Source organism: Castor canadensis, chromosome 6, assembly GCF_047511655.1.
Source record: "Castor canadensis chromosome 6, mCasCan1.hap1v2, whole genome shotgun sequence".
Taxonomy (NCBI): Eukaryota; Metazoa; Chordata; class Mammalia; order Rodentia; family Castoridae; genus Castor; species Castor canadensis.
Genome location: NC_133391.1, coordinates 95,754,175 through 95,779,205, shown reverse-complemented (window position 1 = coordinate 95,779,205; position 25,031 = coordinate 95,754,175). Strand labels below are relative to the sequence as shown.

The 25,031-nt window shown below is 34.4% G+C and overlaps 1 pseudogene; it reads right to left on the bottom strand.

The window, feature by feature from the left end:
- Positions 1-17,798: 17,798 nt before the first annotated feature.
- LOC109674756 (small COPII coat GTPase SAR1B-like) lies at positions 17,799-24,259 on the bottom strand (annotated as a pseudogene).
- Between the last annotated feature and the right edge of the window lie 772 nt (positions 24,260-25,031).

Sequence of the window (25,031 nt, the reverse complement as noted above, 5' to 3'; positions counted from 1 at the left end):
AAAGAAAAGAAGTTTGGATACTGAAGTTTCCTCTGATAACAACTTACAGTGGAACAGTAAGCTAAGCTATTTAAGCTAGGTGGTACATTCTTACTAAATTGAGCAGACCATGAGTATGCTTTGGTATACCAGTGTGGCTGGAAATTGAGGAACAAAGTCCAGGAGAGAAGGTAGACACAGAAAATGCTTTTTTTTTTTTTTTTTACATAAAGGCAGTATGATGTGCATTATTCCTTATCTCAATTTTATGCCAAACTATATTTTCTTGGGTTTGAAACAAAAAGACTTTCCTTTCTATATTAATTATATTTTCTTATTTTCTATATTCACAATGCTCTGGCATTTGGCATCTGTAGATCGAGGGAACTAACTGCTCCACCCAGGGTTAACAAATTCCTAGAGCTAATAAGTAACTTCCAATATGCTTTCTAAATAATAGCCAATCAATCCACAAGCCATACACATTCCCATCTCCTTTTCTCAGACTTCTTCAGTTCAAGACACCCTCTCCTACCATAATCAGTACAAGACCAAGAATCAGACAACTGGAGTCTGACAAAATTATTTAATGTACCAAGCCATATATTGCACCACTTTCTTGGTTTGCTTTTCTCATTCCTTCCCTCAAAAAAAAAATCATAATAATTCCCTTTCTGACTGCACATGTCACTTCAGTGCTTCTGTGTGGTCCTGCATGATGCTGTATGTACCACACCCCCTGATTCTAGAAGACTATGACTGTAATAAAAAAATTTTCTTCATAGCCATAATTTTTGTGTCTTTGTGTCTTACTACACTGCTCAAAACAAGTCCTGGTTATGTGTTTAGCATGATTTGTGTTGTAAGTTGTTAGCCTTTTTTCCAACCAACTAAGCAATTTTATCTTGAGTTGATGCAAGGGCTATCTCTTCATTTCTGCAACCTGAAATATGTGAACAAAGACTACACAGGATCGTACTAGTGCTGTTGTAGTATTATCTGTCCTAGACAATTTGAATTTTAGCCTGATGGAACCATCCCTCATGTGATTCTCCACGTGGACACAAAGAATCTCATATTTCTTAGCCCTTAGTGGTAAGTTAGACTGGCTATTTACAGAATGCTTATAATGATTGGTTCTCCCTTCCTTTCTATAAATAATACAACAAAAAAAATCTTGGTAAAATCTGATCTGATTTATGCTGAGCAACAGAATAAAATGAAAACAAGGAAACCTTGCAAAATATCTTGTGGAAGCATAAAAATACTGTCTAGAAATACACTTGACAGCAATTTTACACATATTTTTTCCTGCTCTTTGAAAAAGCTAACTAACTTATCTCTGTGTAAATTATGCAGTTATTTATCTCCTTTGTTTCATCTCTCAAAATAGAAATGCTTTTCTCTTTGATTTTTCTATTCTTTTAATTATGTGCATAAAAAGTCTCATTAATAGGCCAAGATTACATATTTATTTTTTATTGTAACAATTTATGAAAATACATGGGAAAATAAATATTTCAATTTAAATAGAGTATTCAGAGATACAACTAAAACATTAGCATTTCAGGGTAGGACTTTATTTAATTAGTTGTAATTTAGAGCAATCCTAATGTCCTAAACCATATACTTAGGAATCATAAAGATAGCTTGCCCTTATTGCAACTTAGCTTGTTCCAAATTCTGGAATGATAATTAGGAAGCCTCTTCCCCATTATTAATATGCCTTTCCATTGCTTTCTTTGCCAGACTTCTAAACAGCAGAAATTTATTTCTCAGTACTTCTGGAGGCTGAAAGTCTAAGATTAATATGTCATTATGGGTGGTTCTGATGAGGGGCCTCCTTCCACTTTGCAGACTACAGGTTTCTTTGTTACATCTTATATGGATGAAAGGTGTGAGAGAGCTCTCTACCTTTGTTTTATGATATCAGTTTCATTGATGACAAGTCCATTCGCATGACCTAATTACCTCACCAAGCCCAACTTTTTAATTTTACTGTATTGGGAGCTAGAATTTCAATATATGAATTTTGTAGTGAAATATACACTTAGTCCATTACATTTTCTATTTCAGAAAGTAGCATACTATTTCAAACAAAAATGATTACTTGATTTATTAATTTGCTGGATGTATATTTTATATTCTTTAAATGTATTTCAACTTCTACTATACAAGAGAACCAAAGAAAGGAAGAGAGCTATCATGGGTATAGCTGACTGGTACTACCAGGATGAATGCATTCCTGTGTAAGCACCAGTATGTTAGAGTAAAAAATATGACAATGCATACATGAAAAATCATTTTTGAATATCTTCTTTGTGATACCCTTGTTCCATGAGAGTCCATAGTTGAAGAAAGATATGAAAATCATGACTTGAACTTGGTCCCTCAGAACAGGTAAATTTACAGCTATCTCTTCCAATGCACAATGCAAATCCCCCTCATTATATAGTCTCCCTATAAGATGTTCTTCATTTTTCTGAATTCATTTTTTGGTCATTCATTGGATTCATTCACTACTTATATGAAGAAATTCACAAAGTATATTCTTGGACCAGACCTCTTGACTAAACCATAAATTAATGTAACCAAAAAGGTTATACAAATTAAAACTTAAAAATGCACAGATGATCTTCCCACTCAAATGTAGGTTTCTCCAATATTTTCTATCTCTGTGAATGGCACCAGCCCATGCATGTAGCAGCCATACTCAAAACTTCTTATTTTTCTAGTCGATATCAGAGCTAATGCCAATCTTAACAACTACTTCCAAATAGTTTTTGAAACTATTGCACTCTTTCACCAAAATTACTATTCATTGAAACTACTTCTCTCTGTCTTTGTCACCATCATTATTGATCCAAATAATTGATTATGAGAGCTGTTATTTAGATCAAATAATAACCTAATATCTTACCCACTTGTCTCTAAGAAAAACCATTAAAGTAAACCCTGATGATCTGGCCTCTCTACTCATTCTTGATTATCATTGCTTCATTCTCTGTGCTGAATACGCAGTTTATTTTCAGCTGCTGCTTCCATATTGCTTCCTGTTACAGAGCTCTGGCACATGTTTTCTTCTTGTGTAATGTGGCTTTTCTCATCTTCCTCCTCCTTATCCTTCAGCTCTTCAGTGATGTATCACATCTTCAGATAAATCTTCCCTGTCCTCGCTATGAAAACTCTTTCTGTATTATTATTATAGCACTTTTCCTCTCCTGAACCTATCATAGTTATGAATTGATTTACTTATGAGTTATTCATTAATGTCTGCCTTTCTCTACAAAATTGTAAACTATATAAGGCAATTTCTTGCCTTCTTTTGCTCAATAGTGTATTCCCAGTAACTAACATGAAGATGTCACAAGGTTGACAATAAATAAATAAATAAATAAAATGAATGAATTTTAACAAATGAGTATAACAGCATATGAAAAGTGCTATAAAATACAAGCATAAATAAAGTACATAGAGTAATAATTGATAGGACTAAATTTTAATGAGTATTCAAAACCTACTTGCATATTCCAAGATCTCAGAGTCTCAGCAGAAAATATGTCACACCTTCAAATTGGGTAGGTAAAGCACTTATTTACATAGGTTTGGACAGAATTTAAAGAAACTGCCATAAGGTGTACAAAGTGTCATTGAAACCCAAAGGGGAAGAGATGGAGTGATTACTGGATCACTGTAAATCAAGCTGTTTGGAAAAGACCATTTGACACAAGCTGGGACCTTCAGCAGAGAGACTTGTGAAGTTCATGATAAAGCTGCAGGGAAGGACTGAAGGAAATAATCCCTTGCTCTTGCTTTTATGTTTGAGTTTCCTAGTGTTGCTATAACAAATTTCCAAAGTTAGTGCTCTACAGCAACATAAATTTATCTTGAAGTTCTGGTGGTAAAAAATCTTATACTTGTCTCACTGGGCTAAAATAGTGTTATGCAGTGTTGTGTTCCTTTGTAGCATCTTCAAATCTCCCTGGCTTCTGTTACATAGCCTTATCTATCAGTCTCCCTTTCTGACTTTGACCCTCTTGCCTGCGATTACATTGAGCCCACTGGGACAATACAGTACAATATCCCCTTCTCAAAATTCCTAAACTTAATCACATCTATAAAGTGCTTCTGGTCATGTAAGACAACATATTCACAAGTTCTAGGTGTTTGAATATAGATGTCTTTGAACAGCCATTATTCAGACTACCATGTTTCCATTCTACTTTATGTTTTCCAGCCAGTATCTATCATCTATCATTAACCCAACTCAACTGGAAGCCTAGAGTAAAGGAGTACATTGGTGTAGTTTGTATAGATCAGCCTCACAGGTTACAATGCTTGATAGATTTGGAAGAATAAATGGAACATATGCAGAAATCCCTTATGTAGGAATTATATTATTACTAGGCTATTATTCATTATACCATACCAATTTCACAACCTGAACAAGTCCTTTCATGTTTAACAACATCGATTGTTTTAGTAACACATGCTATGCCTCTACTACATACTTAAATTTATTTTATTTTATTTTTTAAATAAAAATGATTGTCAACTTATTGTACAGAAGCATCATTGATGCTTGATTGGATTTATTGCTGTTTTAATCCTCTCAAATGAAAACTTCCTATGTCCAGGAAAACAGGAAAAACATTAGGTCATTGCAGTGTGCTCTGACTTCAAATGTTTTGAAATAACTGCATAATCATTTAGATAGTTTGAATGAATATGATGACCATTTATTTGATGCACTGAACAGATGTTTTGATTCCTCTCCTCTAAGATAATTGCAATTATACTATTGGGTTCTAGAATTTTATTTTAAATTTAAATAAGTATGTTCACATTTAAGTTAAAAAATCTTAGACCAGGTATAGATAAGTATCTTTAATATTTAATGCATATAAACCCAAGAAATATATAATAATATCATAATTAAACCCAGTAGGAAGAACATTTTAAAGGGATATTTCACAAAAGAATAAAGGAAAATGAAAAGATTTCTTAATTTTGAGTTTGGAGCCAAAGCAATTATTAAATGATTATGAATTAAGTGGATGGTGTTGGATAATTTAGTTCCTTTTACAGTCTGGTTTTGTTGTTATGAAAGGTTCTTGGTTTACAGGGTAATGGCTGTTATCTTCTGAATTGTGGCTCATGGTTTGGAGGATGTTTGTGAAGTGTGTTACTGTGGTTATGAGTCATTCCAGTTACTGCCAATATTTTTTCATTTTCAGGAGTTAGAGGAAGATGATTCGGTTAAGCCAATGTAATTGATGTAGCACATGGGTGGGGATTTATCATAATGGGCATCTCTTCTTAAACATTTTCTTTCTCTGAGCACTGGCTCCCTCCTTTGGGGACATATGGTGGTCTTTCATAACAATAATTTGAATTTATTTTTGTTCCTAGGAAGTTGGCAGACATTGATCATAGGTGTTGAAGGATTTAAACATGTCTGATTCTATAAGTAAACTTGCTAATGCGTTCTGGCACCAATTTTCTATATTAGCACTTTGTAAGTTACATATAACCCTTATGATATGCTTAGGACTGACTAAGATACAGATTACTTTCAGAGATTTATTTAGTCTTTTAGTTCTTCTTCCTTTTAATCTTTCTTTTCACTTCTAGATACTGTATCCTTTCATGAAAATGATGCTGGATGGTTCATATGGTACTTATAAGAGCAGAATGATTATATGTCTGTATTTGGAATAGAACAGTGTTAACCATAGATAAGAGCTGAGTAGATGTCAAGTTTACTGTTGAAGATCTTAAAGCAGAAAATCGATATCATATAAAAAATCTCACTAGAGTACCTGACTTTATGATATATTGGGTGTTTCATGTATTGTGACAATGTTTTCATGTTTTTCTTACAGTAATATGATAAATAAGGGTAAGATGAAGTTCATTAAGAATGGGTTAATTAAAATTAAATTTTTAAACCACATAATTAATATTAATTAACCTTTCCCTGTTAAGGATAATTTATCATGTTCAGCCACAGTATATACTTGGACAGCTATCATAAACATGGCTTGATCAGTTCAATATTGTGTATAAATCTAACAGGAACCAGAGACTATTTTGCTGCATCTGTTTCCTAAAGAGAACAGTTCATGCCAAGTTTCTGTGGCAAAGGTCACAGTAGCTACTGTGGTACACTTACTAACCCTGTGAAATCCTGCATGTTAAACCACAAATTAGAATCAAAGTCCTGCTTTTCTGATATGTTCTCATGCACATGGATTTAGGTGCCTAAAATCACCTAAGCATTTCCATCTCTTTTCTTTCAAACATGTCTACTACAAAAAATATTTTAAAGGTTTTTCCACCAATGGCACCTTGTTTCTTTTATTTTCACATCTTCCAAGGCAAAATTAGAAGACAGATAATTGCAAAGAAATCACTGTATTGAATAACAAAACACAAGCATTAATGCTTTTCAAAAATATGAGGGAATAAAGATAATGGCAGACCTGCTTAATGTACTTCAGCCTTTCCTTTCTTTTCTCTTCCCTTTCCTTTTTTTTCCTTCCTTTCCCTTCACTTCTGTGTCTCTTTCTCTCTCTCTCAATATGAAATCATCCCTGTACACAGAACATTGAGATTTATTTCCATTAAGACACTGGATGTTTTCCAAATCATTTTCCATTCAAAATTATAATTAGAAATTGAAAAACAATAAAATGTATCAATATGTAAAACATTCCATTTAAAGAGAAAACATTTGAAGCTTTCATATAGCCTTTTATCCATAAATTAGTTGCTATACATTGAGATGAAGTTATTTGTATGTATATATGCTAATTAGAATGTTGAGAGGATTTTTAAGATTATAAAGATGCTCTTTCCTATTCGACTAGTTTGCTTCTTATATTTAAGTGCAAAAAGAAAGTGCACTTTCTGTAATATTGGAATTTGGCATGCAGTTGTAGAGAATCGTTAGTGCAATGTGACTATTAGAGCTGCTCTGCTCATTTCATGTCTGATGGTTTGATAGACTTCACTTGAATGGCACTCACAAAAATCTGACTGTAGCTTTGAAATGGAAATAAAGAAAGTGGTTCAGTCTAACTTCATTTTTAGTAATATTTTTAAATGTTAGAACTGAAAACCTGGGAGAGGCAACTTCTAGTTCCAACCATACCCACACAAATGAGGACTCTAAGACCCAAGAAAATGAAGTGACTGCCCTTGCTGCAGGCATATGATTTTCTACCTCAGGTGGAAGGAAGGACACTTCCAGTCATGTGCAGTTTCTCACTTCTCTTTGATGCTGTTTCGAATCAAGTTTTAAATATTTATGAGTAATATGTGCATTTCCAAAACCACATTTTTCAGCTTTTAGGATAAAGGTAATAAAATTCAAACATCCAGTCACTCTCCATCTCTTCATGTTATGTCCATCCTTGCACAATATACACTCAGAGATGACTTTCACTTGGCAAGACTTGAAACCACAGCAGTAACACTGGGTCCTGTTCTATGTTTTTCTTAATTTCTTCTTTTTCATTAGTTGAAGAAAAATAAAACTAACATTTATGCCTTTCAAAAATCAGGGACATATACTGACTAATCAATGTGTTACTGATAAACTTAAAAAATATGAGCAATTCTGACAATGGAAGATAAATCTTGATTTTAAAAGACATCTTTTATGTATAAAAGGAAGTGATGGAAAATGTTAAAAACAAAACAATACAGTTTAACACTGAATGTATATGAAACACATACACATATTAAATTCTGTTTTGTATAGAGAGGGTAAACCTGATCTTACTAATTAAGAGACTGACTATATTTTGTGTACAGGATAATTCATCATGAAGTATTAATGTCATAATTTGAGACAAAATGTTATATAACATGAATGAATTTTGTGGTATCCTGAATTGTGTTTTGTAAAATCTTTCTACAATATTCAGTAGATGAAAGATGGAGAAAGGAGAAAAAGAAGAAAGTATTCAGTGAATACATTATTTATTCAATTTCAATTTCAAGATATATATCTGAGCACATGATCAGGAAGAGAGGAGCTATGATATTGACATTAAATATGACTGACCTGGGAGAAAAAACTGAGCTCTTCAGAGGGACCATATACCAGGGAACTGCTGAATTAAGCTAGACCTTTACTGTAGGTCTTATAGACCACACTGAGGGAGAGTTTTTTGCCCAGGATAGTCATTTTTTCTTTTCTGCAATCATTTTCCTATTTATAAGAATGTATCTTTAATTTTTTCATAAACAATACCCACAAAGGAAAATTTCTGAGGAAATATCTGTTCCCTTGATCTTCTCTACTTCCTCAAGAAGACATTATTTTTCTTGTCCTTCCCAGTCTTCCCTATTTTTTTTCATTCTGGTCTGTTTTAAGTGTCCGATGTTCTTTGATTGTTTATTCATATGGGTTTTCTCTCCTCTCTTGGCAGTAAACTCTGTTAGAAGAGTATGTTGATCATGAGGTTTCATTTAAAACCCTACAGTCCTCTTAGATTCAAAGCCACAATAGCATTTCTTATCCAACATGCTCTATTGTAATGTAATCTTTCCAACCTGGGTTAATCTGAGTCCTCTGAGAAGAAGGTACCATGGTGGGATTAGAGGTGTGGCATATTAATTGAGAAAAACACTCATTAGAGGAACAGGTGAAAAAAGAGAAGGTAGGAAGAACTGTCAGACCATGGAGCAGGCCTGATCTCTATGAAGGAAAGAAAGAAGGAAGGAAGGCATGGTTGGTTGAGTCTAAGACTGAAGCATAGTTCCTACATAGGCTATGCCAGGCTCTAAGAAGCTCTCAGGCAAAGTAGGCTCCCACATCAGAGGACTCCCAAATTTCGTAAGTGAGCCTGCTTCAGTGTCTTTGCCATCATTAGTTACTGATGGGGAGCAGACTACAGTAATTATGGCATTTATATATGTTTGGAGATAGATTCAGAGTGCCATAGCTGGAGTTATAATTATGTCAGTCACTCTTGCCCTATCAGAAGACTTGACTAATGCATTTTCATGGTTGCCATGTAAAATGTGAGGTTTATTCCCCTTCTGTAGCAAACTATGATAGGCATATGATCTGTTTGAGACAAAATAATGCAACAGAAGTGATTCTGTGCAACTTCTGAGATTGTGATTGTGATAGGGAAATTCTTCTTGTTTGGAAATAAGATGCCATGAAAATACCCTGAGGTGACTATGAAGATGTTCACTTTGGCCACGTAAAGAGAGTAACATGGAGGCATATCGTGGTGAAAAATATGAGGACAAAACCTTTTTGAATCGTCTTGCCCACTCCAAAACACCAGCCAAATAGACCAGCTAAAGGACTGATTTCAGCTAATGCTGAACAGAACAGAAGCACTGTCCAACCAAGCCCTGACCAAAATCCTAACCCAAATAAATGTGAACAAATATAATGGGTATAGATTTAAACCACTATTTTGGATGTATTTGTTAACATATAAATCTTTCTACCTCTTTATCTCTGCTACACAGAGCTACTGGCAGTGAAAAGCCCACAGAAGCATAGCCTTTGCATGAGTATGACAGTGAATTCAAAGTACAACCACTAGGGATGGCATGTAGCCAACCAACGGAAACAGAAGGTGGTGGCTTCTGGAGTAACAACACTTAAATATGTGCCATTAACTCGGTGGCCATATACAGGTTAAAAACCTACATTGAAGATAGCATTCTCTTATGGAGAATAGAAATGTAGTAAGGAAGCTATTACTAGAGTCTGGAAAAAACATGGTCTCTTTCATTTGCTGGTGGAATATTTGGCAGCACAACCTGTCTCTTATGGTGCCTTGTAAGATAGTGATGGACTGCCTACTTAACTGTGGATCTGACAGGTGGCTTAGGGAGTTTACAGACAGAATATTAAAATGTTAGCTGACTTCATTAAAAAACTGAGAGAATTTTTTTAAAATTCCATTTTCAAGCAAAATTTAGAGAACTATATCTAAGGACATGCTGGGTTCAAAAATAAACCTATTTCTCATTCTAGCCTCTTGATCTAGCATAAAGTCCCCAGATAAGGAAATAGATACAGAGTCAGCATCAAATCCAGGCAGCTTTCTATAAAGTGTGACCTTGGATACAATATTAAGTCAAGGATCTTTCTGGAAGACCTTTTGTGACCTCAGAAAAATTCAAATGGTATTACTTTGATCCCTCATCCTCACTAAAGGACTTCTTTGAATCTGAAGTGACTTGTCCCTTGACACCCTGATTTATAGTCAAAAATGATGAAAGACATGTCTGTACCCATTTATGGGTACAGATTTTGTATAATGAGTGGATTATAATTTGATGTATAAGAAAAGCACATTATTTATATTGACAATATCTGTTTAGACTAAAAGAAATAAGAAATTTCAAAATGAAAAAAGGCCTTTAGTCTCCAAACCTGACCTTGCAGCAAAAAAGCTGCGAAAACCACTTAACCACAAACATGTACAATATATTCTTGAAGATAAAGCAGAGGGTAGAGCATAGTTCTGAAGGGAGTTGTTCCTGGGAGTAGAGCTGGACTGTAATCCTTGTCTCCATGACAGCAACAATTGGTGGCATAAACTCAGTAGATGGAGTGGTTACTATTTGTCTCTTATTTGCCCCTTTTTGAATAAGAGGATCTAATATAAATATTGTGTCTTTTTTTATTATCATTCATTTATTCACATGAGCATACATTGTTTGGGTCATTTCTCTCCCTGTCTCCCCCACCCCCCGCCTCCACACTCTTCCTCCTTTCCCCCTTGCTTCCAGGCAGAACCTGTCCTTCGCATTTCTCCAGTTCCGTTGAAGAGTAGAAATAAGCAATAATAAGAAAGACATAGCATTTTTGCTAGTTGAGATAAGGACAGCTATACAGAGAGATTCCTAGCATTGTTTTCATGTACAAATGTGTTACAACCCAGGTTGATTCATCTTTAACTGATCTTTACACTGGTTCCTGATCCCCTTCTCATGTTGACCTCTGTCGCTTTAAGGTTTCTATATTAATTCCTCTGGAGTGGGGACATCAAATGCTTTCATGTATTGGGTGTTCTATCTAACCCCATACCTCCCATATATGTTCTCCCCTTGTCATGTAACCAAGTCCTACAACATTGCTGTATTTGCCCTAGATCTAAAGACTGCACATGAGGGAGAACATACGATTTTTGGTCTTCTGAGCCTGGCTAACCTAGCTCAGAATGATGTTCTCCAGTTCCATCCATTTACTTGCAAATGATAAGATTTCATTTTTCTTCATGGCTGAGTAAAATTCAGTTGTGTATAAATACCACATTTTCTTGATCCATTTGTCAGTAGTGGGGCATCTTGGTTGTTTCCATAACTTGGCTATTGTGAATTTTTTTATGTTGGGTATGAGTGTGAAAATACCTTTTAATTAGTATTTCTTCATATATCTCTGAAGCCATCATGCTGCTTCCAGAGCACAGCACCTGAAGAAACTTTCTCTTCTAGCCCTGATTTAGATAATGAATCTTGGTCTTCATGTCTGGTCTGATCCTATAAGAGGATGACATTCAAAGGAAGAGGAGTGAATATATTGCTCATGAAGGAAGAATTTTTGTGCACAGAGGGCAGAAGAATGTTTCCCAAAACTGCTCACAAAAATGCTTGTGATTCTATATGCTATTTTCAATGTGATTGTTCCTCAACCATAATAATTATGGAGTCTTTTTCCTCTCTCCTGAAATCTGGAGTATCCCTGGTACTTGTTTTGACCAATAGAATACAGAAGTGACTCTAGCTACCTAGTCTGGATTTTTAAAATCCTATAGCCTCTTCCTTTGCTCTTGGACACTAGTGAGCCTGATTAGAAAAACTATATTTCTAAGACAACTATGCTGTGAAGAAGCCCAAGATAGATTTTGCAGAGAGGGAAACCATGGGGCAGGTCTTAAGGAGTCAGCAATGTGTGTAAGGCTATGTTAGACATTATTAGCCATCAGGCACCTGTAGCTGACTGGATGACCCTTACACAACAAAGACACAGTACCTCAAATCCTGACCCATATAATTATGAGGTCATAAAATGATTGTTGTTTAAAGCCACTAACTTTTGGAACAATTTGTTATGTGTCAGTAGAAAAATAAAATAGCCCTCACTGTCCAGTCTCAGAAGTTTTTAGCTTTCCATGTATCAATTAGTTAACAAATCCATGACTTTAACTTGTGGACCAAATTTAGTCACTGCAGTTATGGAGGATATTGACTTGTGTAGTCTATGCAATTACAGTTTTTGATCAATAGTAACATTTTGTGTTCCTTCTCCCAGCTTGATATATTTATCAACTCAAGCAGAAAACGAAAAACAGATAAAACAAAGAATGAAGCAAAATCCCCTTCTTCTGCTGGATTTTTCTTTTAAGACAACTTCTCTTTCAATCTTACTAAAATATGTCCTAATCTTAGTTCAGTTTTCCATAATTCTCAAATCTTTGGTTCATTATTGTTTAAATGGGATATATTAAATTGTTCATATTAAGAGTCTATACCATGGCATTTCCATACATGCATATAATGCACTTTGGTCATATGCACTCCCATCTATTACTCTTCCTTACTTTCTCCTTTTTTCTTCTACTTCCCTAGTCCTATTTTTCTTTCATGACCTTGGGGTTTTTAAAATTGGTTTTGGTTTGTTTCCCACTGTCTTCCACAAATAGGAGAAAACATGCAATACTTGTCTTTGTGAGACTCTTATTTCACTTAACATGATGATCTCAAGTCACATCTATTTTTTTTTAAAATGACATAATTTCATTCTTTCTATAATGGCTGAATAAAAGTCCATTGTGTATACATACCACATGTTCTTTATCCATTCATCTTTTGATGGACATGTAGGCTGTTTCCATACTTTGGCCACAGGGGTATACAGTTATTTATATAGTAAACTGACTTTGAATCTTTTGGGAATATACCCAAAAATGTTGTGACTTGGTCAAAAGGTAGTTCTATTTTTAATTTTTTAAGGAAATTCCATACTGATTTCCATACTCCCTGAACTAAATTATGGTACCATTCCCCTACATCCTTGCCAGTATTTTTATTTGTTTTCTTGATGGTAGACATTCCGATTGGGGTAAAATAAAATCTTATGGTAGTTTTGATTTGTTTTTCCCTGATGACTAAGGATGTTTTATAATTTTTTTGGCCATTTGTACTTCTTCTTTTGAGAAATGTCTGTTCAATTCATTTTGCCCTCCAATCCATTGCATTATTTTGTTCTGTAGTCATCAATTTTTTTAGTTTTTTATTAATTCTGGGTATTAATTGCCTCTCAGATGGATATCTGGAGTTGTTGTTGCCATATAGAAAAGCTACTGTTTTTTGCATGGTGATTTTGTATCATGCTGTTTTGCTGAAAGTACATAGCAGATCTAAGAATGTTATAGTGGAGTCTTTAGGGCTTTACATTTGGATCATATCAATTGCAAATAAGAATAGTTTGAATTCTTCCTTTTTTAATTGTATCATTTTATATCTTTTTCTTGTCTTATTTCTCTGGCTAAGAATTCAACCAGTATATTGAATAAGATAGTGGTCACCTTTGTATCATTCTTGATTTTAGAGGAAATGTTTTCTTTTTTTTTTCATTCAGTATAATATTGGCTAAAGCTTTGTCACATATAGCCTTTATTATGTTGAAAAATGGACCCTCTATTCTTATTTTCTTCAGGGCTTTTTACATGAAAAAAAAATTGGATTTTGTGAAAGACATTTTCTGTATCTCTTGAGATGATCATGTGATTCTTGTCCTTTCTTCTGTTTATATATTGTATTGTGTTTGTTGATTTGTTCATGTTGAACCATCCTTGCATCCCTGAAATGAAGCCAGCTTGATGATGATGTACGATCTTTTTAATGTATTGTTGAATTAGTCTGAAAATCATTTTACTGAGAATTTTTTTACATCTATGTTCATCAAGGGAATTGGACTGTAGTTTTTCCTTTTTGTTCTGTCCTTATCTGGTTTTGATATAATGAATTTGAAAATTTTGCTTCTTTTTGTGTTTTGTGGAGTACTTTGTGAAACATTTGTGTTCTTTAATGGTCAGGCATAGTTTGGCAGTTAAGTCATTTAGTCCTGGGTTTATCTTTGTTCAGAGTTTCTTTTTTAAATTACTGCTTCAACCTCTTTTCTCATTGTTGGTTTGTTTAAGTTATTTGCATCTTCTTGGTTCAGTTTTGGTAAGTCATGCATCTAGAAAGTTATCCATTTCTTCCATATTTTCCAGTTTACTTGAGTATAAGTCTTCACAATATTTCCAGGTGATCCTGTGGATTTCAGTGGTATCAACTGTAATCTTTTCATCTTTAATTTTATCCATCTGAGTCTTCTCTTTCATTTGATTAGTTTAACTACATTTTTGTTAATCCTTGTTCTTCCAAAGAATCAATTCTTTGTTTCCATGATCTTTTGTATTATTCTTTTATTTTACATTTTATTAATTTCAGATCTTATCTTTGTTATTTATTTACTTCTACTAGTTTGGACATTGGATGGTTCTTGTTTTTCAAAGACCTTGAGTTGCATCAGTAGATTGTTTGATATCTCTCTGTTTTTTTTCATGTAGGCATTTATAGCTATAAACTTATCCCTTTGAATGGTTTTCATTGTAGCCCATATGTTCTGATATGTGGTGTTTTAGTAACTGTATAATCATTCACTATTTTGATGGGAAGTGGGAAGAGTAAAGTTGAGTGTGTAATCTACATTCTGGAATGGAAAGCCTACTTCTCTATATTTTATTCATATTTAGTTATTCATTTCTTTATTAATTTGATAAAAGGAATCTGTAAATCATCATACAATATGTCTTAGGCATATTATGCTAAGTGCTTTATAATACAATGAAGCAAATAAGCATTTAAGCAGGTAATTGTCACAAGAGTTAAGGTGCAAGGAAGTTGAAAATGTCTGGTTTGGTCACAGAGACTGTCAGTCTTATTTCAGATGTAGGAGTGTAGAGATTAATTTATAGAAGAGAGAGTATGTGAATGTCCAACACTTAGCACTCAACCTACTGTGTTCAGTAGGTACCAGAAACATATTTGTTCATTGAAATATTTAACAGAAGTTTTTGGTCTTAAGGTTTGAGTATGACTTCAATAAGTGTAAAAGATGAGATAGAGTTCATATCAAGGGAAATAAATAAGTCAAAGTTGGAAAGAGCCGATGATGGCAGCAGGAATATTTCTTATATGTCTGAAGTGCTAGATTTGTGGCAGGATGAAGTGACATGTCTTGCACCAAAAGTATCTAAAAATGGATGAGAGAATACATGTAATTTGTATGGATATATATTTGAAAATAGTTCTTTTTGTTTTATACCAGAGAATCTATGAAGTTTCTTAAACACAATAGTGGTAAAATATGAGCGGTAAATTAGAGGAGATTATACTGACTTGAGAGTTGTTAGGATGTAAAAGATGAGGAATAGAGAAAGACCAAAGAAAATTTCTAGATTCTTAGCTTGGGGACAGATATTTGTTTATTTTTAATGAAAGCAGGGAAGAAACAAACATGTATTTTTAAGTAAGTGAATCACTATTCCAATGGAGATTGTTACTTTCTAATGCAATTAACATGGAAATTGTGGTGCATGATCTTCCTATGGGCTAGAGAATCATTCCTTTCCTACCCAGCTGAGATCACATGACCCAGATTATGATATTGAGCTGACACTTAATCTGATTCACTAAAAAACCTCCTAAAAATAGACACTGAAGTAGTAACATGAAATCTTAGCAAATGGCTGTTAGTGGATATATAAAACCTCATTACCTTATAATTTAACCCATATATTATTGTTTTCTGTTAAAAATAGATTTAATAGACCACAAGTAGCACTTTATAGCATTTAAATTGGTACTGGAAGAGCTCATTTCTAGTGAAAATACAACAAAGTTTTTCTAACGCAATCCTAGGAAAGTATGAAAAAATTGTTAAGTGGTATTTCAAACAAAACCTAATTCATTAAATTTTAGGGCCTAATTTTAAAATGTTATTCCTAATAGTACTTAAGTTATCTGAAAAGGAATCCCACTGGATTCACAACCTCAATAAGTATTCTAGATGGTTAACTTGTTTTCCTAGTTTTCTCACTCCAGGTCTTCCATCTGGCAGATTTTCTTCCTGTCAGCATGGAAGTTTTACCTGTTTTCTACTTATAAGTACCTTCTTCTAATAACAGATAGAAAACTCATTCAAAATTAAGGCTGCATGAGAGATAAGTGGAACTCTGGTTATCCTTAGTCTTTAAATCCTAGATAAAATTACTCTTTCTGAACTGCAATATATCTTCTCATTCCACTCTACTGTCTCATGAAACTAAGTTACATTAAGGTAGCAATGACTGTTGTTTTTCCCTGAGGATATTTACATTTTAACAGCCTTCGGAACAAATATCTGAAATGTTGAAATCTTAGCTTTGGGAGGGCCTGGATGCACAGAAATGTAGAAATGTGGGAGTTGAGAAATTACCAGTTTAAAGTTATATGAAATGAGGTAACCAATGAAAGAAATTTCATAAAGGAGAGAGTTTATGGACAGTATCTATGCAGGGTTTGGAATTTATATTATATTGGGGACCATCTACTTCCCAATTTGTAAAGTCACTATTTGGCTGACTATCCACATTTCCTTTTATTTCAGACAACTGAAATTTAACTGTGAAGTACAGACATTTGGAGTTATAAATTATGAACATAAACCAAAGTAGGAAAATCATTTATCAAGTATTAGCAGGATACAGGATAACAAACCCTGTCACTTACCCTGTCCAAAAATCAACTCAAGAAGAATTGAAGACCTAAATGTAAGACCTGAAAGTACTAAAAGAAAACATGAGGAAAACACTTCAAGACATTGACTCAGGTAAAGATTTTCTGGGTGAGACCCCAAAGGCACAGGAAAAAAAGTGAAAATTGACAAGTGGTGTTACTTGTCAATTAAAAAGCTTCTTCACAGTGAAGGAAACAATCAGCAGAGTGATGAGACAGACTCTAGATCAGGAAAAATATTTGCCAACATTCTTCTGTCAGAGGGTTAATATCAAGATTATATAAGGAAACTAAGAAATAATGACAAAAACAAATAATGAGCAAATGATCTGAATAGACATTTCTCAGAAGAAATACATATGACAAATAAAATATGGGAAAAATGCTCAATAGCATTAACTACAAGGGAAATATAAATCAAAACCACAATGAAATAGCATCTTACTCCAGTTAGAATGACTATTACCAAAAAAACTATATATATGTATATGTATGTACATATACGTATACATATACATATACATGTTAATACATATATGTACATATATATGCATATATATATAAAACAAATGCTGATGAGAATATGAAGAAAAAGGAAATCTCATATATTGTTCGTGGGAATGTAAATTAGTACAGCCACTATAGAAAACAGTGGAATTTCCTCAAAAAAATGAAAACTAGATCTGCCAGGTGATCCAGGTTTTCCACTTCTGGGTAGATATTCAGAAGAAATAAAATCAGCATATACAAGAAATACCTGTATGCTTTCTCATGTTAATTGAACCACTATTCACAGAGCTAAGATGCAGAATCAGTCTAGGGACCATTGATAGATTTATGAATAAAGAAGATGTGGTGTATATACATAATGAAGTATTATTCAGCTATAAAGAAGAATGAAATCCTGTCATTTGCAGTAAAATGGATGAAATGGAGAATACTGGGTTTAGTGAAATGATCCAGACACAGATAGACAAGCACCATATATTCTGTCTTATAAACAGAAACTAAAAATCATGGACTAAAGTAGAATATTGTTGTGACATCCAGTGGAAGCCTTAGCCATAGCAGTGCCTTTTGAGCACACTGCATATGCACATGAAAGTTTTTAAAAGGCTGGGAATTCAGTTCTTTCAGAGATACATTGCTCTTTCCTATTGTCTAACCATATAAACTAAACATCTCTCATAAACTGTTCACTTTGGCTTCAGGTCTGTCAGTTTTGTTCCTAAGAATCAGTATTGACACATTAGCAATAGTTTTATCTGTCATTAGTGAACCAAGTTCTTCTTTTGATTCTAACAGTCTTTCATACTCTGCACAATTCACCAGAGATACAATTCACCTGCTTTTTATAGCAGGAAAATAGTTTTACCATACTTGACTCAGATAAAAATTTGTAAAAGCCATACCAACAATGGCCAGTTCTTTTGAAGTGGGATGCAATGTTGGGACATGTTGTCCAAGTCTGCCATATTTTAGCATGTGCAGCCATGTTATGTTTCCTGAATTGTCCAATCCAAGAAATACCAATTTACCAGTTTTCATATATAATCCTGTAGAACACTCCTGAAACCAGTGTAAATTCAATCAAATATGAAGATATATCCAAATCTTACAGGGTCAGTGAGTGAAGTGAATGCAGTTTCCTGCTTGGGATGGTTCCTAAACCAAACTGCAAATCTCTTGATGGCTGCTGTTATAGTAAAATAGGGTATGTGAAGGATAGGTGGGTTGAAAAAGGAGATTGGATTTTTTTTTCATTTTTCTTTTATTATTCATATGTGCATACAAGGCTTGGTTCATTTCTCCCCCCCTGCCCCCACCCCCTCCCTTACCACCCACTCCGCCCCCTCCCTCTCCCCCCTCAATACCCAGCAGAAACTATTTTGCCCTTGTTTCTAATTTTGTTGTAGAGAGAGTATAAGCAATAATAGGAAGGAACAAGGGTTTTTGCTGGTTGAGATAAGGATAGCTATACAGGGCATTGACTCACATTGATTTCCTGTGCGTGGGTGTTACCTTCTAGGTTAATTCTTTTTGATCTAACCTTTTCTCTAGCACCTGTTCCCCTTTTCCTATTGGCCTCAGTTGCTTTAAGGTATCTGCTTTAGTTTCTCTGCATTAAGGGCAACAGATGCTAGCTAGTTTTTTAGGTGTCTTACCTATCCTTACCCCTCCCTTGTGTGCTCTCGCTTTTATCATGTGCTCATAGTAGGAGATTGGATTTGATTAGTGAACATTATATACATGCGTGGAAATATCACACTAAACCATATTAATATGTACAATTCATATGTGTTAATAGTTTTTTTTTTAAGTCATTGGGAGTATTAGTATTTCTCTCTTCTAATGGATGCCTTGCTTTTGGAAACAAGAGACAACTGACAGTGTAATGTGGAAATAAGGGGGATACTATTAGATGGAGGCACAGAAGTAAATGAATACTACAGACTGATAATATTAACTTACCCTGAGTGAAAAATGGTAAGACTTTATCATTATACTACTAAAACAAATCTTCCAAGATCCAACACAAACAATTCTAATATGAAGAAATCCCATTAGCAATTTATCATTAGTGTATATGGGCACAAATGAGATTAGAAATACTATTTCTAAATGGTACCTTGGCTTTGTATCTGCATGGACTTGGAAACCTTGATTAAATTAACATGACCTATTGTAATTAAAACTCAGCTAAGATAGGGTAGTAAATACAATTTATGATATTGGACTTCTGTAAGAGCTTCATGACCTGATGAATCATTACCCAGACTCTGTTAGGGTTCCAGTACTCTCATTATAATACTCATGATAAAAGCACCTAATGAAACAATTCTGAGGAGGAAGCATGTTTATCAAACTTTGTTGATTATATTATCCTTTGACTATCTAACCATTCTACTGATGAGACCTTAGGAAAGACTGCCTACTCTCAAGGCAGACTCCAGTTAATCTTTACTCAAACATAGTAGTTTCCCTTCCCGAAAATGTTGGCAGAGAGAAAATTATTATTTTTCTTCAATCCAATATTAACCTTAATTTCACACTAAAATAACACAAAGGGTCTTTATTACTGCTCTATTTATCCTCTTTTACTCATTATCAAATAGTTGTGCCAAAAGTCCTAATTTCAGAGTAAAATAAAGGCTACGTTCACTACTCAAATTGGTAAAGATATATTATAGTGCACATGAACTCTACTATTTCAATAAGCCTCACAAGATTTATACTCACATTTTTTATGTTTCTTCTCTCCCCACTTTCATTTGTAGATTCAGAAAGAAGTGAGTGGCACTGAAAATCGAATTTTTAAATATATATTTTCTTTTTAAAGTCAGATTTATTTAGGCATACTTCACATAAAATAAAATTTACCTTTTAAAGGTATAGTTCTATGAGTTTTGAAATACATATAGAGTTATATATACATAACCACAATCAAGTTATAGAATGTCAAAATGAAATATTTGTTTCTAATGTTCTTGGAGAAATGATGAGTTAAAGAATTACTGAAATGGAATGAATGGTTAGAAGTGAATGAGTGCGTGAAATAGAATGAATCAATTAGAGTAAGCAAGTTTGTGAGGAATTAAATCTTAAATTCCGAGGGAAGAAGAAAAAAAACCTTACACTCTTATTAAAGCAATGACCACAAAACAGCAGCTTGTCTATGAAAACCTGTTTTATTTGGTAAGCATTTTTTCATTGTTGAAAGTATTTAATCTGTTTTCTCTTCATTTTTATTTTCTAAAATTTCATTTTATTTATATGACAAATAAAATGATGTTTTGAAATATGGATATATACACTGCAGGATGGTTAATTGAGCTAATTAACATATGCATTACCTCATGATATGGTTTAGATATAGTTTGTCTCCCAAAGATTCATGTGCCAGAAGTTTGGTCCCCAGTGTCACTGAGAAGTGGTAGGACTTTTAAGAGGTGGCATCTAGTCAGAAATGATTAAGTAATGGAGGCATCAACTTTATGAGTGCATTAACATTTTCTTGGGAGATGGATTACGTCATTTAGTAGTGAATTAGGTCTCATGGGAGTGAGTTGGGTCTGGCAAGGTTGGGTTAATTACTGTAAGTGTGGGTTGTTCTAAAGCAGGTCAGTATCCACTCTGTCTCTCACTCCTATGTTCTTTCTTGCATGATGCCCTCACTAGAAGCCCAGTGCCTGCCAGCATCTTATGCTTGGACTACAGAACTTTGAGGCAAAGTACACATATTCTATTTTGATATGCCAACAAAAAGTAGACTAAGATGAATTTGCATGTTTTTTTTTTGTTGTTGTTTTGTGATGAGAACAGTGAATTCTGTCTTTCTCCCTTCCCCTCTCTCTCCTCCTCCTTCTTTTCCCCTCGCCCACTTCTCTTTCTGTCTCTCCTTCAGTGCTAGGGATCAAACCCAGGGATTTGCTCATGGTAAATACATGCTGTATCACTGAGCTATAAACTCAACCCCTTGTCATTTACGATAGTCACCATGTTAGACAATGACTCTCTTGAACTTATTCTTCCTATCTTACTGAAATTTTATATCCTTTGATGAAAATATTAGGAAAAACTACTTTTAAACTAATTTGAATTTGGTGGCAGTATTTTAAAATAAAGATATTTCACACAAGATATATGAGCTTTCTCCTTGGTGAAATGTCTATAATTTAAAACACTTCAGTGTAATTACTTGCATGCTATATATGTGCATGCAATTTTAACTTTTTTTCTAGTATTGGTTGGCCACAGCTAGTAATTTTCAGAAAGTGCCATACACCTGAAACAATTATTTTAAGTCCTCGTTTTGATTGTGCTCAAATGGATTTTATGTTGAAACATTTTTTTAGCTTGAGCAAATGTTAGGATTAGGATTTCAATAGTGAAATTAGAGGAATTCAGCAAGATGCATGCATTAACTGCTCATATGTGTTTTAAATCCTGCAGAGATGATTATGAATCATACCAGAATCAGTACTCTGTACCCAATCAAGTGGGCAGCCAGTTTGGTCTCTAATCTGCCTTGTCAATGGCCATTGGTTTAGGAGAGCAGAATGCCAGCAAGAGAGCACAGAACAGCCTCTCAAGGATCTGGTAGCTATATCCTTGAGAAGCTGCCATTCATAAAGCTGTGGTCAGAGCTTCTCAATAGGCAGAATGAGGCTTCTGTAGAAAACATGTGGTATTAACTTGTTAACTTACTTTCTTGCTTGCTACTGTTTATTTAAGAAAATGCCTTTCTTCATAAACTGATGGTGAGATTGTGGACGAGAAGTTAATCTTCATCCCTGCAGGTTTCTTTGGCAGGTACTGCTGCTTAGATGAAGCCAAGAGTTGTTCACGTCCAAACTCAATTATGTCTGTTTGCAGTGACCCTCTTAAAAAATAAGAACAAATGGCAACAGTGAGCCCACGGTATTTGAAAGGAAACAATCAGAGAGATCTGAGAAATAGCTCTGTCCTGTACTGGTTCAGGTGCTCTATCTGTTCCACAATAAAAACCACCCTCTCATTCCTTACCAACAGCCTGACGTCCCTCACTGTTCTTTCCCTATGGAATTGGCATCTATTCTCCCTGCACTGAAAGAATTTCTGATGCTGTAAAAGAGATGTGGGAACAGCTTTCAGTTGAAACTTCTGTTGGGGTTCAGTCATGTATATGAATAGCCCAAAATTTAAATTCTTATCTATGACTTTTGGTTCTTAGAGGGAGTGGATTAGAGAGGCAGTTAGTACCATTTCACTGTCTGTGTTCTCTTCCTTTCTCCTTCCTATCCCTTTGTCCTAATCTTTCATATCCTTTTGCCCTTAATATCAAAATTGGAGATCTAGAGGTCTTCTCTCTTTCCTCATATTGCTAATACCAGTTAATGGAAGTCAGCCATACCTAATAACCCATACCTTCAAGCATTGGGACAACTAGAGCAGGAAAACTCAGAACGAGTACATGCTTCCCAAACCCTTTAAGGAGTGTAAGAGAAAATAAGAACTCGGGGCTCAAACTACAGCTGGTGGGAAATAAAACTAGGAATCAGTGGACCCAGTCTCCTCATGCACGTGTGTGTGCGTGTATGAATTATCATGAATATCAAATACTATGTACAATTTGAGGGGAAAATTATTTGAAAGTGAATGAGCAAAATAAGGGAATGCTAAGCATTACTCTACTCCACAAAGCAGACGTTGAGCTGAGCATTTTAACTAAGCTGCCTCTTATGGGCTTTACCACTATAATGACATGATTATGTGCACTATTGAATGTGAGCACAACTATAATTATTCTATTATTGATTTAAGTGTATCAATTTAAAAGATACTTGTGCAAATAAAAAATATCTCCCTTCATTGCCATTCTCACAGTTTTTCATTTGTTTCAGTAATGTGCAAACCAAAATGAGCAAATATTTATTAAAAAGCACATAAGATCTGTGGTGCCAGGCATTTTGTTCAGGTGTATCACAGTAATCCCAGTGCCTACACTAGTTCTTGTAATATACGATGGTAGATTAAAAAAAAAACATGAATAGCTATATATGTATTCATGCAAGTGTGCCTGTATGTGTGAGATAAAGAGAGAAGTGCCTGACCATCTAAACAGAGAAATATATTGATTTCTATAATTACATATTTGTTGCATTTAAGGGTAAAACAAATTAGAATTATGGAATTAAAAAGTATTCCTGTTCCTATACATTTCTTTATAAAGATTCAATTATTCAAGATTTGTACAATATTAATGCTAAATATATTCTTTGATTTGCCAACCTAAGTTTTAGGTCATGAAGTAAATATCTCAAGTCTTTATAGAGTTTTTTCTCACCCAGTCTCTATGTGCTGGTAAGCAGGTGTTCTGAGCTGAAGCTCAGAAAATAAAGCTGTTTTTATCTTCCCCAAACAAAACAAAATGATTAGTTTTCTAATTTGAAAACATTTTCACCAGTGAGGATTTGAATAAGAGATAGTAATTATTTAGTGAACATTTGAGGTCTTTGGGTGAAAGATATTAACTGGTACAAAGTACCATCATCATCCTGCACTCATGAAAATTAGTGTTCAATAAACTCACATCCACACAACTGGACTGACAGACGTGTCAGAATACTTATCCTGGGGAATCTAAGAATATAATTTGTGGTACTTTTCATATTTATCACAAAGATATCTTGAGATAACAGAAAGGAAAAAAAAAAACCCCACAGATTTTGACTAATCTATCAATGTGCTGGCAGTATAAAGAGAGAGACAAGAGAAAGGAAAAATCCAGAATACTAGATTTAAGGTCCTAAGAATAGAAACAAGACTTTGTACACTGCTTTTCTCTCTTATGCCACCTACCCCTATGAGAGCCCTCGCTCCATTTGTCTTGGTTCTGGACAAACAAGGTTTGTTCTGTCCTCACACCACATACAGAGGCTGCCTTGATCACAGACATGCTATTCTCTTCAGTGCCCAGGTCCCTCATCCCCATTTAAGAGGACTGGGTCACTGAAAAAACAAATACTCCAGAGTAATTCAAATGTTGCTGAGATATAGGAGACACCCCTGACAGACAGTAACAAACTGGGATATCTTAAACAGGAGACCTCCATAAACAAGTCTGAAATGGCTCTTTGTCCTTAGAAATAGAAAGCTGTGGCAGCTGATGCCAGAGTGCTATTTCTATTCCTGAGTCTCTGGCAAAGGCAGTGCATGGACTGGATGGACTGGATCTGGTGGTGGTGGGCTGCTATCTCCTTACCTGTGAGCCTTTGTAGTTCTCCTAATTTTTTTTTCTTACCAACTTTTGGCTTTAGATACTTTCCTCTTTGTTTGTTTTTACTTTTCCTCTACCTTTTCTTTAACCTGTGAAACGTTTCTCTTTTATGGGGAATAGAAGATCTGGATCTTTTCTATTCTTCCCTAGCATCGCTATGGCATTTGCTTTGTGCTATTGCAGTCTTGATTTTCTTCCCAATATTTAAATATTCATATGTGTAAAAGAGGGAAATAGGATAATAAACAATCTATAGTTAAAATAAATAATATTCTCAATTGAAACAATTTGAAATATCACTTGAATACAAAAAATGAACATGTATTTTGCTAATCTCTCTCCCTCTCTCTCTCTCTCTCTCTCTCTCTCTCTCTCTCTCTTTCACTTTTGTGGACTGAACCCAGGGTCCTGAGCACTCTACCATTGAGTTATATCCTCAGTCCATGATGCCTGTCTTTTAAAATAGAATAGTGCAACTGTA